Raw genomic sequence first — 11,412 nt, 5'->3', positions numbered from 1 at the left:
CAATTTTTTGTCGGGTTCGGTTTCGGTCCAGATAGGGTCCGGATCGAGTATATTATATCGGATATTTTGGACAGTTTTAATACACACTAATGATTTTTTTTATTATGTGGAATTAAGTTTTTTAAAAAATTAATTATATTTGTAGAAAATGTGACAGAATAGGTTTTGTAATGTTATTTTAAAGAAAAACTTCAAATACTAATCATGTAATTTTGCGCTTTCTAACTTTAATATTCTGTGGTTTAAAGTATATCACTTTAATATCATGTGGTTTTATTTTTCTCTTTTCGTCAGTAATATAGAAAAACTTCAGATATCTCAGTTATATTTTATCGAATATTTACTTTAGTACTCTTTGGTTTACTAAATTTTCACTTTAGTACCCCGTAGTTGTAATTTTCTTACTGATTAAACGAAAAAATTAGCAAAGGAAATAACTAAAAGAGAATAACAAGAACACATGATAGTAAGTGATACATTTAAACCACAGAATACTAAAGTGAGAAAGCGTGAAACTATAGAGATGGTATTTGAAGTTTTCTTTCGTTTTAAAGAAAAAAAAGCTGCTCATACATTCCATTTCCGGATGTATGATTTACACCGATTTATTTAATGAGCAAAAGTTTTTTACTTGTGAAGTTATGTATGATATACACCTCTTTGGGAATGTACGAATAATGTTGCAGTATTTAAAAGGAATATATTGCACCTTTGGTTCTCAACTATGAGGTATGCAACACTTAATTTGCTCCTCAAAATTAATTTTTTACTATAATTTTTTACTCAAACTTTTATAATTGTTGCAATCAAATTCCATTACCTAATTTAGTTGACCAAATACTATTGCATCGTTGATATAAAATTAATGTGATATCTTAATTGTTAGTGCATAATTAACTAGCTAGATCACTACTACATCACTTTTATATTAATGATACATCAATATTTAGTTAAATTGGGTTATAAGTCTTGATTCTAATAATTCTGATAGCTCGAATCAAAATTTACAATAAATTAAAATTTGAGGATCAAAGTGTCACTCGCCTCATAGTTTGAGGACCAAACGTGTTAACAGTTAGAAACAATTTTAGGCTACAAGCCTACAACTATCAAGATTTGAAATATGTCATACATATCTCTTCAAAATTATCAATATTAATATTATTTTTATAAATCTATAAATAATACCATAAATATCCTTTCTCTTAGTTTCTATAAAAATTTTGTTAAAACTAGTATATGAAATGACCTATTTGTTCTTTATTATAGCTAACAACTATATTACGTACTTGTAACTTTTGGTTCCATTTGTATCACCTAGGGTTTGTCGTCCTTTTCACATATGACCTATTTTCACTCTGATTTGTCACCTTTGCTCCGTGTACAAATGCTCATCGTGTCAAGTCCAATCTTATCACTCTCAATATCATTCTCCACTAGTTATCAAGCATTATCAGATTGGTAGCGAAGCCTTCCTGATTAATAGTGCTGACCGAGCTAGAAACCATGCGCACGCCGAAACCATTCTTAGTACAAATGAGAACAACTGGTTGCTTAAGAAGTAAGCCATCCAAAGTGCTCTCATTACCAATCAAGAAAGCGCAGGCCTTTCTCAATTATCGCAACCATCTGATATTGGAAAGGTCATCATCGCACCGGAGGAAAACGGGGAAGACAAAGTCTCGGGGAATAGAAGGTTCAAATTCTTATCACATTCAAGTGCAAGCAAAGTAACCCACAACAAACAAAACATTGCTATAAACTGCACAGGACCGAACTACAGTTCTTCCCCCCCTATTTACTTTTGTTTGGAATTCTTTGGGACCCCAAATCTGAAATTGGAAAAGGCCCCTCCTCAAACCGTTGCACTTAACCATGCTGAAGGAAAGGAGAAAGGAGGAGCCTGCGGATTCCAGGGCTCTTTTTTTTCTCCTTTTGTTTTAAACCATGCTGCAGGAAAGGGGAAAGGAAAGAGTTTTACCTAGAGTTGCTAATTTATACCTCTATTTACATGATCAGACATATATATGTATAGGAATAACATTTACCACCATCCCAGCATCGCGCCCCACCTCTCCGATGCCCGCGAAGAGCCCTGCAATCTACTCGGCATTTCGTCGAACAGGGCGCGAGCGCTGGGGAGAGGGCGCGGGGGCCTGCGAGCTCCTCCGATCGATCGCGTGATGGCAAGGGGGAGGAGGAGAAGAAGAGCCTTGCAGATCGGAAAGAGATCTGAGAGAGTTCGGCGCGGATCTGCAGGACCTCCGCGCCCTGCGGGGAGACAGAGGAAAGAAGCGGGGAGAGGGGCGCGCAAGAGAAGGAGGGATCGACACGTAAGCCTGCAAGAACTCAACTTTTAATATATGAAGTGTAGAGAGAGATCGAAGAGGCGGAGGAAGGATTGAAGAGGCGGAGGAGGGATCGAAGCGGCGGTTGTGGGGGAGGGTTCGAAGAGGTGGGGCAGGGATCGAAGTGGTGGGAATCGGGGAGCGATCGAAGAGGCGGGGGCGAAGGAACGAATGGGATGTGAAGTGGCGTGGTGACGTGGGATTGAATTAGCCTGGATCACTAAATTAAGTCAAACATACTATAACTGACAGGTAAGCCCCACATGCACAAATTAAGCAAAACTTGCCATGTGGATAAAATTACGGGAATTAATATAAGGTATAGATATCTACGACAGCTTTAACTTTGCATACGACACTTCTTGCATTTTTTGAAGCATTCAACAATCTTAACCATCTGGCCGGACATGCAGCCAAGTTCATGCGTTTTTTGAAGCATTCGACAATCTTCACCGTCTAGCCGGACGTACAACCAATCTTTTCTGAGATGCCAATATTGAAAGAAAACTATCAGATCATGATTGTGATCTATACGAATACGTATGGGCTTTACTGGACTTGATGCCATTTATTTTTATTGTATAAAGAAAATTTGGATGATTGAGACTTAACTGACTAAGACCAAAATATAAAGATGAGGAATCAAGTAGGAAAAAAAAAAAACAGATTAGGGACCCAACTGAAAACGAGGTAAAGGCTAGGGACCAACGGTCCAATTAATTAAACTCCATCCAAAAAAGAAAACAAAAGAATAAAAAAAAGAAGAGTGGTTTGAATCATTTGCTCATGCATACGATAACAATAATAATACATGGACTAATAATAGAGGGGACGCTATTAAATGACGTCACGACGAATTCGGCGAGGACTAAAGCGGTAGTGACGACTTCGTTTCAATTCCAACTTCCTAAGCACCGACTTTCCTAGAAACGGAGTTCCATAAAACATTATTTATTCAATTATTCTTTAATCATACTTAAGAAAATAAATAATTAACGTATCAAAAATAGAGGGAAAAAAAATGATTTCCATTACTTGTTTTGCCTCTTAATTGGAGTATATTGTACTTTTTAATTACTATTTTGAAACTTTCTCAGGTGTTGATTATTGAATAGATTAAGAATGCTTTAATTATATTGCTGTATGTTATTAGATTATTTTTAATTAAATTGTTTCCTAATTTGGCAAATAATTTTAAAATGACATAATAATAATGAAACAAGTGAGTTAATTAATATAGTTCACAAAAAATTTATAAGTGTAAAATTTACATTCTCATATTGTATGCACGCGCAACATTGTTAAAAAAATTAATTAATTTTTTCTTCTATGGTTTAGAGCATAAAAACATTATCATTTTATGGCTCAGCGTCGCATTTAGAAAAATTAAACCTATTGTTAAAAGGTTATAAAATGATATCCACACCATATATAAGCTAGCTTGAGAAGTGTAGATCAATTATATAATTATGAAATGCTTTAATGTATCATCCAATGATTTAAAATATATATATATATATATATATATATATATATATATATATATATATATATATATATATATATATATATATCATTATGTTACCTTATTTTAAAATTATAGAATAATTTAGTGTAATTTTTTAAATGAAAAGATAGAAAAATTAAAATGTGTTGAACCATAGGTGGGCAAAATTAAGAATAAGAAGCTATTTCTTAAAATTATTGGACAAAGTCAAGGGCCTATGTTAATAAATAGCGTTGGGTAAGGTGTTTTATGATTATATAAATAGGAGAAATTTAATTTATATATAAAAGTTTAAGATTAAGATTGTTCTAAAAAAATTAATATAATAGAAAAGGCTAAGAGTAATTAAGGTAAGAACGTGGTGGTTGCGATTATTTGTTTCTTTTCATTTATTTTGGTTTGAAAATTACTCAATTCAATCATTTGACTTTTTAATTTTGGTGAGAGAATTTTTAATTTATAGTCCTAGAGCTTCTTTAGAAATACTGTTTGAAATACAATTATTCAAAAACTTAGTCCTTGTTTGGTATTGTNTTTATTTTGGTTTGAAAATTACTCAATTCAATCATTTGACTTTTTAATTTTGGTGAGAGAATTTTTAATTTATAGTCCTAGAGCTTCTTTAGAAATACTGTTTGAAATACAATTATTCAAAAACTTAGTCCTTGTTTGGTATTGTGTCTATTTTTTACATTTTTAAATATTAATTCTATGTTATTTGACGTCCTTAAAAAAATATTTTTTTTTATTACTGTTGACTTGCTCACGGTCCGTCCTTAAAAAAATATTTAAAAAATAGTTTATTTAAAAAAAAAAAAATAGAAGCAAAAGAAATTGCTTCAAATTTTTAGTTTTAGTTGCCAAGTAAACACTTCAGATGAAGTGATTGTAAATAATTTACCGTCCACTTCTATACCTTTTAATATATAAAATTCTATTAGAAAAAATAAAAAACAAAACGATACCAAACCAGGTATAGTTAATTTGTGAATTTTTTCATTGAAGCTTTTTTTTTAGTCGAAATAAGACAAAGATATATAAAACTTACCCGACGTATTTGCTATTCTGAATCAGCTATCCAATTTTTTGAAATTTAGATTCTAACGTCGAACTTTCCAATTTATTTAATTTAAGTTAGTCAATAATAGGCTCCTTCGTATACCCTTGAAAGTAAAGGTCTTTTGCTGGCTCGCTCTCAAAAAGAGGTTCCAAATAGTAGATAATTTATTAAAGAGAGGGTGGACCAGTAGCACAGACTGTGTACTCTATGGGGCTGAAAAGGAATCCGTAGATCATTTACTCACACAATGCGTCTTTACTAGATTTTTAATGGCGATGGCCTTAGAGGGTGTACAGCCTGCGGACTTTGGAAACGACATGATTATGGTCTGGGATAGGTGGAAGCTTTGTAATGGACCACAGTCACATTGCAATAGATTGACTGGACTAATAGCTTGTTGGTGCGTCACCTAGGAGGTCAGAAATGATGTGATCTTTAGAAAGATCCAACCGAACCCTCTACTAGCAGTCTCCATGATCAAGCAGTTAAAGAACCTGTAGGGACAAATTCTCTTAGTAAAACAGCACTAACAGTCTAAAGAATTTTTTTTTTCTTTTTTTTTTTTTCGTTCGCGTTACCTGAGTCCGTCCGCTGCCTCACCCATGTTGCATAATTCATTTATCTTATGAATGAAGCGGGTAGCATACTATCTCTTTCTAAACAATAATAATAATAAGAATAATAATAATACTTTGGCTTAAAAATTTGAATATGTCGTTTATTTTTATTATATTTAGTGCGTATACTTGACTCAATTCTCGCAACTATAAATTTATTAAAATAAACAATTAGCTTAAAATTTGAAGTCAAAATACCGTAAGCTGATTAAAATCAAACAAATTGAAAGATTATATAATAAAATTAAAATTTTAAAAGGTCAGATACCTAACCCAAAATGATCGATAGTTCAGATACGAACAAATGCGGTTCCTTTTTTTTTTATTGTATTTTTGGTTTTTTTTAAAAAATAGAAGCCTTGATATCAAAGTGGCTGCTTCTAAAAGAAGCTTTTCCAAGCTAAGATTCAAAAAGCACTTTTGTACCAGCTCCTCCATTTATACATCTAGCAATATATATATAGTTTGATTAAATCAAAAACATTATAAATTTAATATTTTGTTCTCATGTACGTGCATGGTCTCAGAGCTTATTTCAATATCGTACGTTACAATTAATATCGCACATTATCAATTAATTCCTGATTTATTTAATGCCTCCAAAAAATAGAAATGTTATAGTCAAATGCGTTCTGGTTGAAATTTTGAAAATTTTAATAGTCAAATGCATTCATTGGATAGTTTGAAAATTTTGAAAAATTAAAAATGTGGTGAGAATTAATGTCGGGTTGATATTTTTTCCGATGGCAGGTTTTAAACACTACTGTTTTATTATGAGGTTAAATTAATGTATCAATTAAACTTTCAAATTTATATTTATCATTTAAAGTTTTAAATTTTTTTAAATCATTAGCCAATTAAAATAAAAGAACAATAAATAACGCATGCCAACGATATGAATAAGCCTTTTTGATACTCAAAAATAATTTTTATAGATAAAATTAAATATAATTAATTAATTTTTAAACTCGAATGCTAAAATTACTTTTTGTAGTATAAGATTAAATTTTTGACATTAAAAGATCCTTATAAATTATCCGCATGTGTCATTTAGTTATTTTATATTGTTAAAATATAAATCTAAGTAACGAATTGCAAAATTATAAAAGTTTGGAGGGTAAAAAAGAAAATTTGAAGTTAGATTACTATCTGGAAATGAGCGAAAATTTAAATGCTTGCAAAATGGATAAATGACATTTTTAGTCCCCAAACTTTTTATCAAAGTTTTACTTTGGTCCTCAAAATTTTGAGTGCAACTTTAGTGATTTCTAAACTTTTAAAATAGTTTCACTTTAGTCCCTATCCGTACTTTTTATTAGAAGTTAAAATTTTCTACATCTACTGCATCTGTACATCTATGTAGCATGGATTTATTGATTTTTTTTTGTTTTTCATGTTACATTTCAATGTTACCATCTAGTGAATTATACTTTGTTTTAAACTGTCGAATTAACAATACGAGATAAATAAAAAAAGTGATGTATTCATGGCGTATGGATATACGAATGAATTTGGTACATAATTAGGAGTTTTGGGACTAAAATAAAACTACAGGGAGCCGTTTGCTTGCATGTAGTTACAACTGTACTACAGTTGTAACTGTATACAAATACCAATTTCGTGTTTGGTTTGATATATTTAACTCCAACTGTTATAGTAGGAACTGCAGGAAGAGGCCCAACTACAGCAGTTGAAACTACGGTCAATTTGGAGGTAGATCCAACTACCACAGTTGGAGAGAATAACTTTAAGCAAAAGATAAACTTACCTTATTAATTATTTAAACAAAAAATATTTTTTCTTTTTTTACATTGGTGTTAACCTCACCATCATATATATATATATATATATATATATATATATATATNCTATATATATATATAGAACTTGGCTGGAATACTATTAATAACACCAAGCTATTGGTGCTATTAACTTTTTAGTCTTTGGATTGAGAAATGTGTAGTTAGGATGATATGGGCCTCCTAGGGTTGAGTGAGTAGTGGTTGGTTGAATAGTATAATCTAACGGATAAAAATAATCAAAGGGTTAAATTTATAAAACTCGTTTCTTAACTGCATGCAACCAAACAAATTCTTTACAGTTACAGTGCTTTTTATTACATCCAACCAAACAGGATACATATAGTTGTAACTGCTGCATTTTCAACAGCATGCATTTTCAACAGCATGCATTTTTAACTACACTGTATTTGTAATTACATCTAACCAAATAGTTCCTAAAAACGTTCAAGATCCCGATTATCAAAATCATAAGTTTGAGGACCGAAATAAAACTTGGTATTAAGTACGGGGACTAGTAGTGAAATTTTCCCCCATGGAAAATAAATGAGAAAAATAATCCTCTATTATTGCTACGCCAACTTGAACAAACAAGGAGTGTAAGTTTGAAACTGGAAAACGATACCCAACTTGGCACTTTCTCTGCATGCGCGCGAAAATTAAAGTGCGTGTTCGACACGTCGATCTCAAAAAAAAAAAAGAAAAAAATAAAAAATAAAAAATAAAAAGAAAAAGTAGGCATTTCGCAGCCGCACGGGTGTCACGTTCTGGGGCAGATTTGTTTCATGGAAAGTGGAGAGGTGAGATTGATTTCGACTCCTTTCGTCTTCCATATTTTTATAAATTAAAATTATTCATAACTTTATTTTTCAAAAACATTATATTTTTTTAATATCGTTTTGGTCTTTGATTTTGATTTTTTGGGTGTTTCATCCTTCAATGTGTGATCGTAGCTTTTGATTATATAAATATATAGCAGTAAAAGTTTTCTAATCAAAACCTCAGCTCAAACTGAGAGTCATGTTTTATTTGAAAATCACTTTGTACAAACAAACACACCCATTGAGCTTTTATTTTTATTTTCAATTACAATTATTCATAATAAAATATTTATAAATAAAAAAATTTGAATTTATTGTTCTTAATTGGAAGACAAAGTGCGTGATACTCAGAAGATTGATAAGATAGAGAATAATTAATTAATTTAAAAATAATCTTAACATCCCAACTTACATGTATGATGGAGATAGGATAACATAAATAAGAACAGAGAAAGAATATGGGCCATAAAATTATGGATATTAGAATTTAGGTCAAATTTTTTGGAAATGGAAGAAACTTTAATATTGATGATAACATATTATTTAAAAGATTAGTTTAGGGTGTGTTTGGATCCATGTAAAACTGCTTCGAAAATTTCTTTTCGGTTGAAAATTTTTTTTCCGACGTTTGGTTGCCCATAAGAAAATTTTTTGGAAAACATTTTTTTTTATAGATTCTATGAAAAACTAAGTTTTCGTTTTTCGCTTGCCGTCCGTGGAAAACGAAAACCCATTGATGAAAAGGCGCGGCTCAAGAGAGGTTTGAGCACGCGGTCCACGAGGTCATCCTCGCCTTGTGACAGCGTGAGAGTGTCCTCTCCTCTCTTTATATATATATATTATATATATATATATATATATATATATATAATATATATATATATATTATATATATAATTTAGTTATGAATATATATTATTTATTATATATTCATTTATTTTTATATAGAAATACTATTATATAATATTTTATTTATAAATTTGTAATTATTTATTAATATTTTTAAATATATAACTCTTATATATTGTGTAATATATTTATTATAATTTTAAATATTTAATCTATATATAAAAATTATAGTAAAATAATATATATAGTATATTAATTATTATATAATAATAATATATATAATAAAAAATATATTAAATATGTTTTAATCTACTTTTTTTTTCTTTTCAACCAAACAACCGTCATGGAAAACTATTTTTCTCTTCCTACAAACCAAACACTGACTACGTAAAACTTTTTTTCCACCGAAATTTTTTTTTCCCAATTTTACGTAGAACCAAACAGCCACTTAGGAAAAAAAAATAATAATAAATAACTGAGGAATATAGAATATTAAAATTATCATTCTCCGACAATTAAATCTTTTAAGGGAAAACTTCAAAAATTCCCTCTGTGGTTTCACACTTTTTCATTTTAGTACCCTGTGGTTTAAAGTGTATCAAGTTAGTACCCTGTGGTTTCTCACTTTATCACTTTAGTACCCTGTGGTTTAAAGTGTATCAAGTTAGTATCCTGTGGTTTTGCACTTTATCACTTTACTACCTTGTGGTTTCACACTTTATCACTTTAATATCCTGTGGTTTAAAAAATCATAGGGTACTAACTTGATACAAAATTAAAACCACAGGGTACTAAAGTGATAAAGTGTAAAACCACAGGGTACTAATTTGATACATTTTAAACCACAGGGTACTAAAGTGATAAAGTGAGAAACCACAGGGTACTAATTTGATACATTTTAAATCACAGGGTACTAAAGTGAAAAAATTTGAAACCATAAGGGGGGTTTTTGAAGTTTTCCCATCTTTTAAAGATAATTTGTTGTTCAACATGGTATCTAAGTAGGAGCTCTATTTGCAGTTGTTTAATAGTAGTATTCATGTGCCACGAAAAAGTAATATTTTGACGGTACCTTTTATGCTTGTATTATTACTTTTCAAAATATGAAAAGTACTTTGAGGGTGACAAATAGTCTCAAAATATTTTTTGATTTTTTAATGCTGAGCAAAAATTATAGAAAAAACTTCAAAAACTTCTATTGTAGTTTCTCACTTTCTTATTTTAGTATCTGTGATTTAAAGTGTATCAATTTATCCCCTGTGGTTTTGTTTTTATCTTTTCGCCACATGTTTTCTTAATATTTCATTAATTTATATACAAAAAACTTCAGATACCCATCTAGATTTATCGAATATTTACTTTAGTACTCTTTAATTTTAACTTTGTCACTGATTTAAGAAAAATAATAATAAAATTGATAATAAAAAGAGAAAAACGAAACCACAGGGGAACAAATTGATACACTTTAAACCAGAAAATACTAAAATGAGAAAGTGCGGAACCACTAGATGGGTTTTTAAAGTTTTCCCAAAATTATATGAAAGATCTTCCCACATAGAAGGACGGTGTACTATAAAACCATCCACCACTATTTTATAATGAGCAACTCTACCCATACAATCTAAATAAAATCTATATCATACATTTTGTCTATATTTTACTTATTACATGATACATCATATGATCAGTGAAACAACTCTATTCATTGAATGAGTGAATGTATATCATACACTCTAAATAGAATGTATATCATACATCCTGTTTGTTATATTAAGCGTCCATCAGGTACAACAATCGAATCATAAGTTAGTGATGAATAACAATCTTATTGAGCGAATACTAGATACTCTCAAAATCTCTATTTTTATGTGACAAGACAAAAAGCAAAATAAACGTTGGATTAAATCGACAAAAATTGCACTACTGAAGATACTCAAGCGGCACTTCCACGCTATTAATCTTTGAGAAAAATTATTTGACGAAATACTTTTGTTTTTTCATCAAATTGCATCCAAATAGCTTCTACGCGCAGCAAAAGCAGAATTTTCAAAATGAATCTTCCCCTTTTGAGGGACAAGCATATGTTCACTTTTACTTATAAATAAATTACGCAATAAAAACTTTAAAAGGCGTTATGTTTAACTTGTTCTTAGCTCCTGCTTCTTCGCAAGATTCGTGTGCGATTCTGCGGGTCCCATATTTGTCTCACAACTTCAACATCTACAAAATTTTCTTCATAGGTATGTATATGAATCAACGTAGAGCGCCTAGTCTTTGCAACGTGACTTACAGTGCAAGAAATTTCTACCAGCCTAGCATATATATATATATATATATATATATATATATATATATATATATATATATATATATATATATATAGAGAGAGAGAGAGAGAGAGAGAGAGAGAG

General features: G+C 30.4%; 1 long non-coding RNA gene across 1 annotated transcript; it reads right to left on the bottom strand.

Moving 5' to 3' along the window:
* LOC109717604 lies at nt 1,686-2,612 on the bottom strand. The gene is made up of 2 exons (XR_002218221.1): nt 2,049-2,612; nt 1,686-1,950 (listed from the first exon to the last, which is right to left on the bottom strand). It is a non-coding gene; the product is annotated as an uncharacterized LOC109717604 (long non-coding RNA).

The sequence above is a fragment of the Ananas comosus genome, linkage group 11 (genome assembly GCF_001540865.1).
Source record: "Ananas comosus cultivar F153 linkage group 11, ASM154086v1, whole genome shotgun sequence".
NCBI classification, from domain to species: domain Eukaryota; kingdom Viridiplantae; phylum Streptophyta; class Magnoliopsida; order Poales; family Bromeliaceae; genus Ananas; species Ananas comosus.
This window is presented reverse-complemented; position numbering and strand designations above follow the sequence as displayed.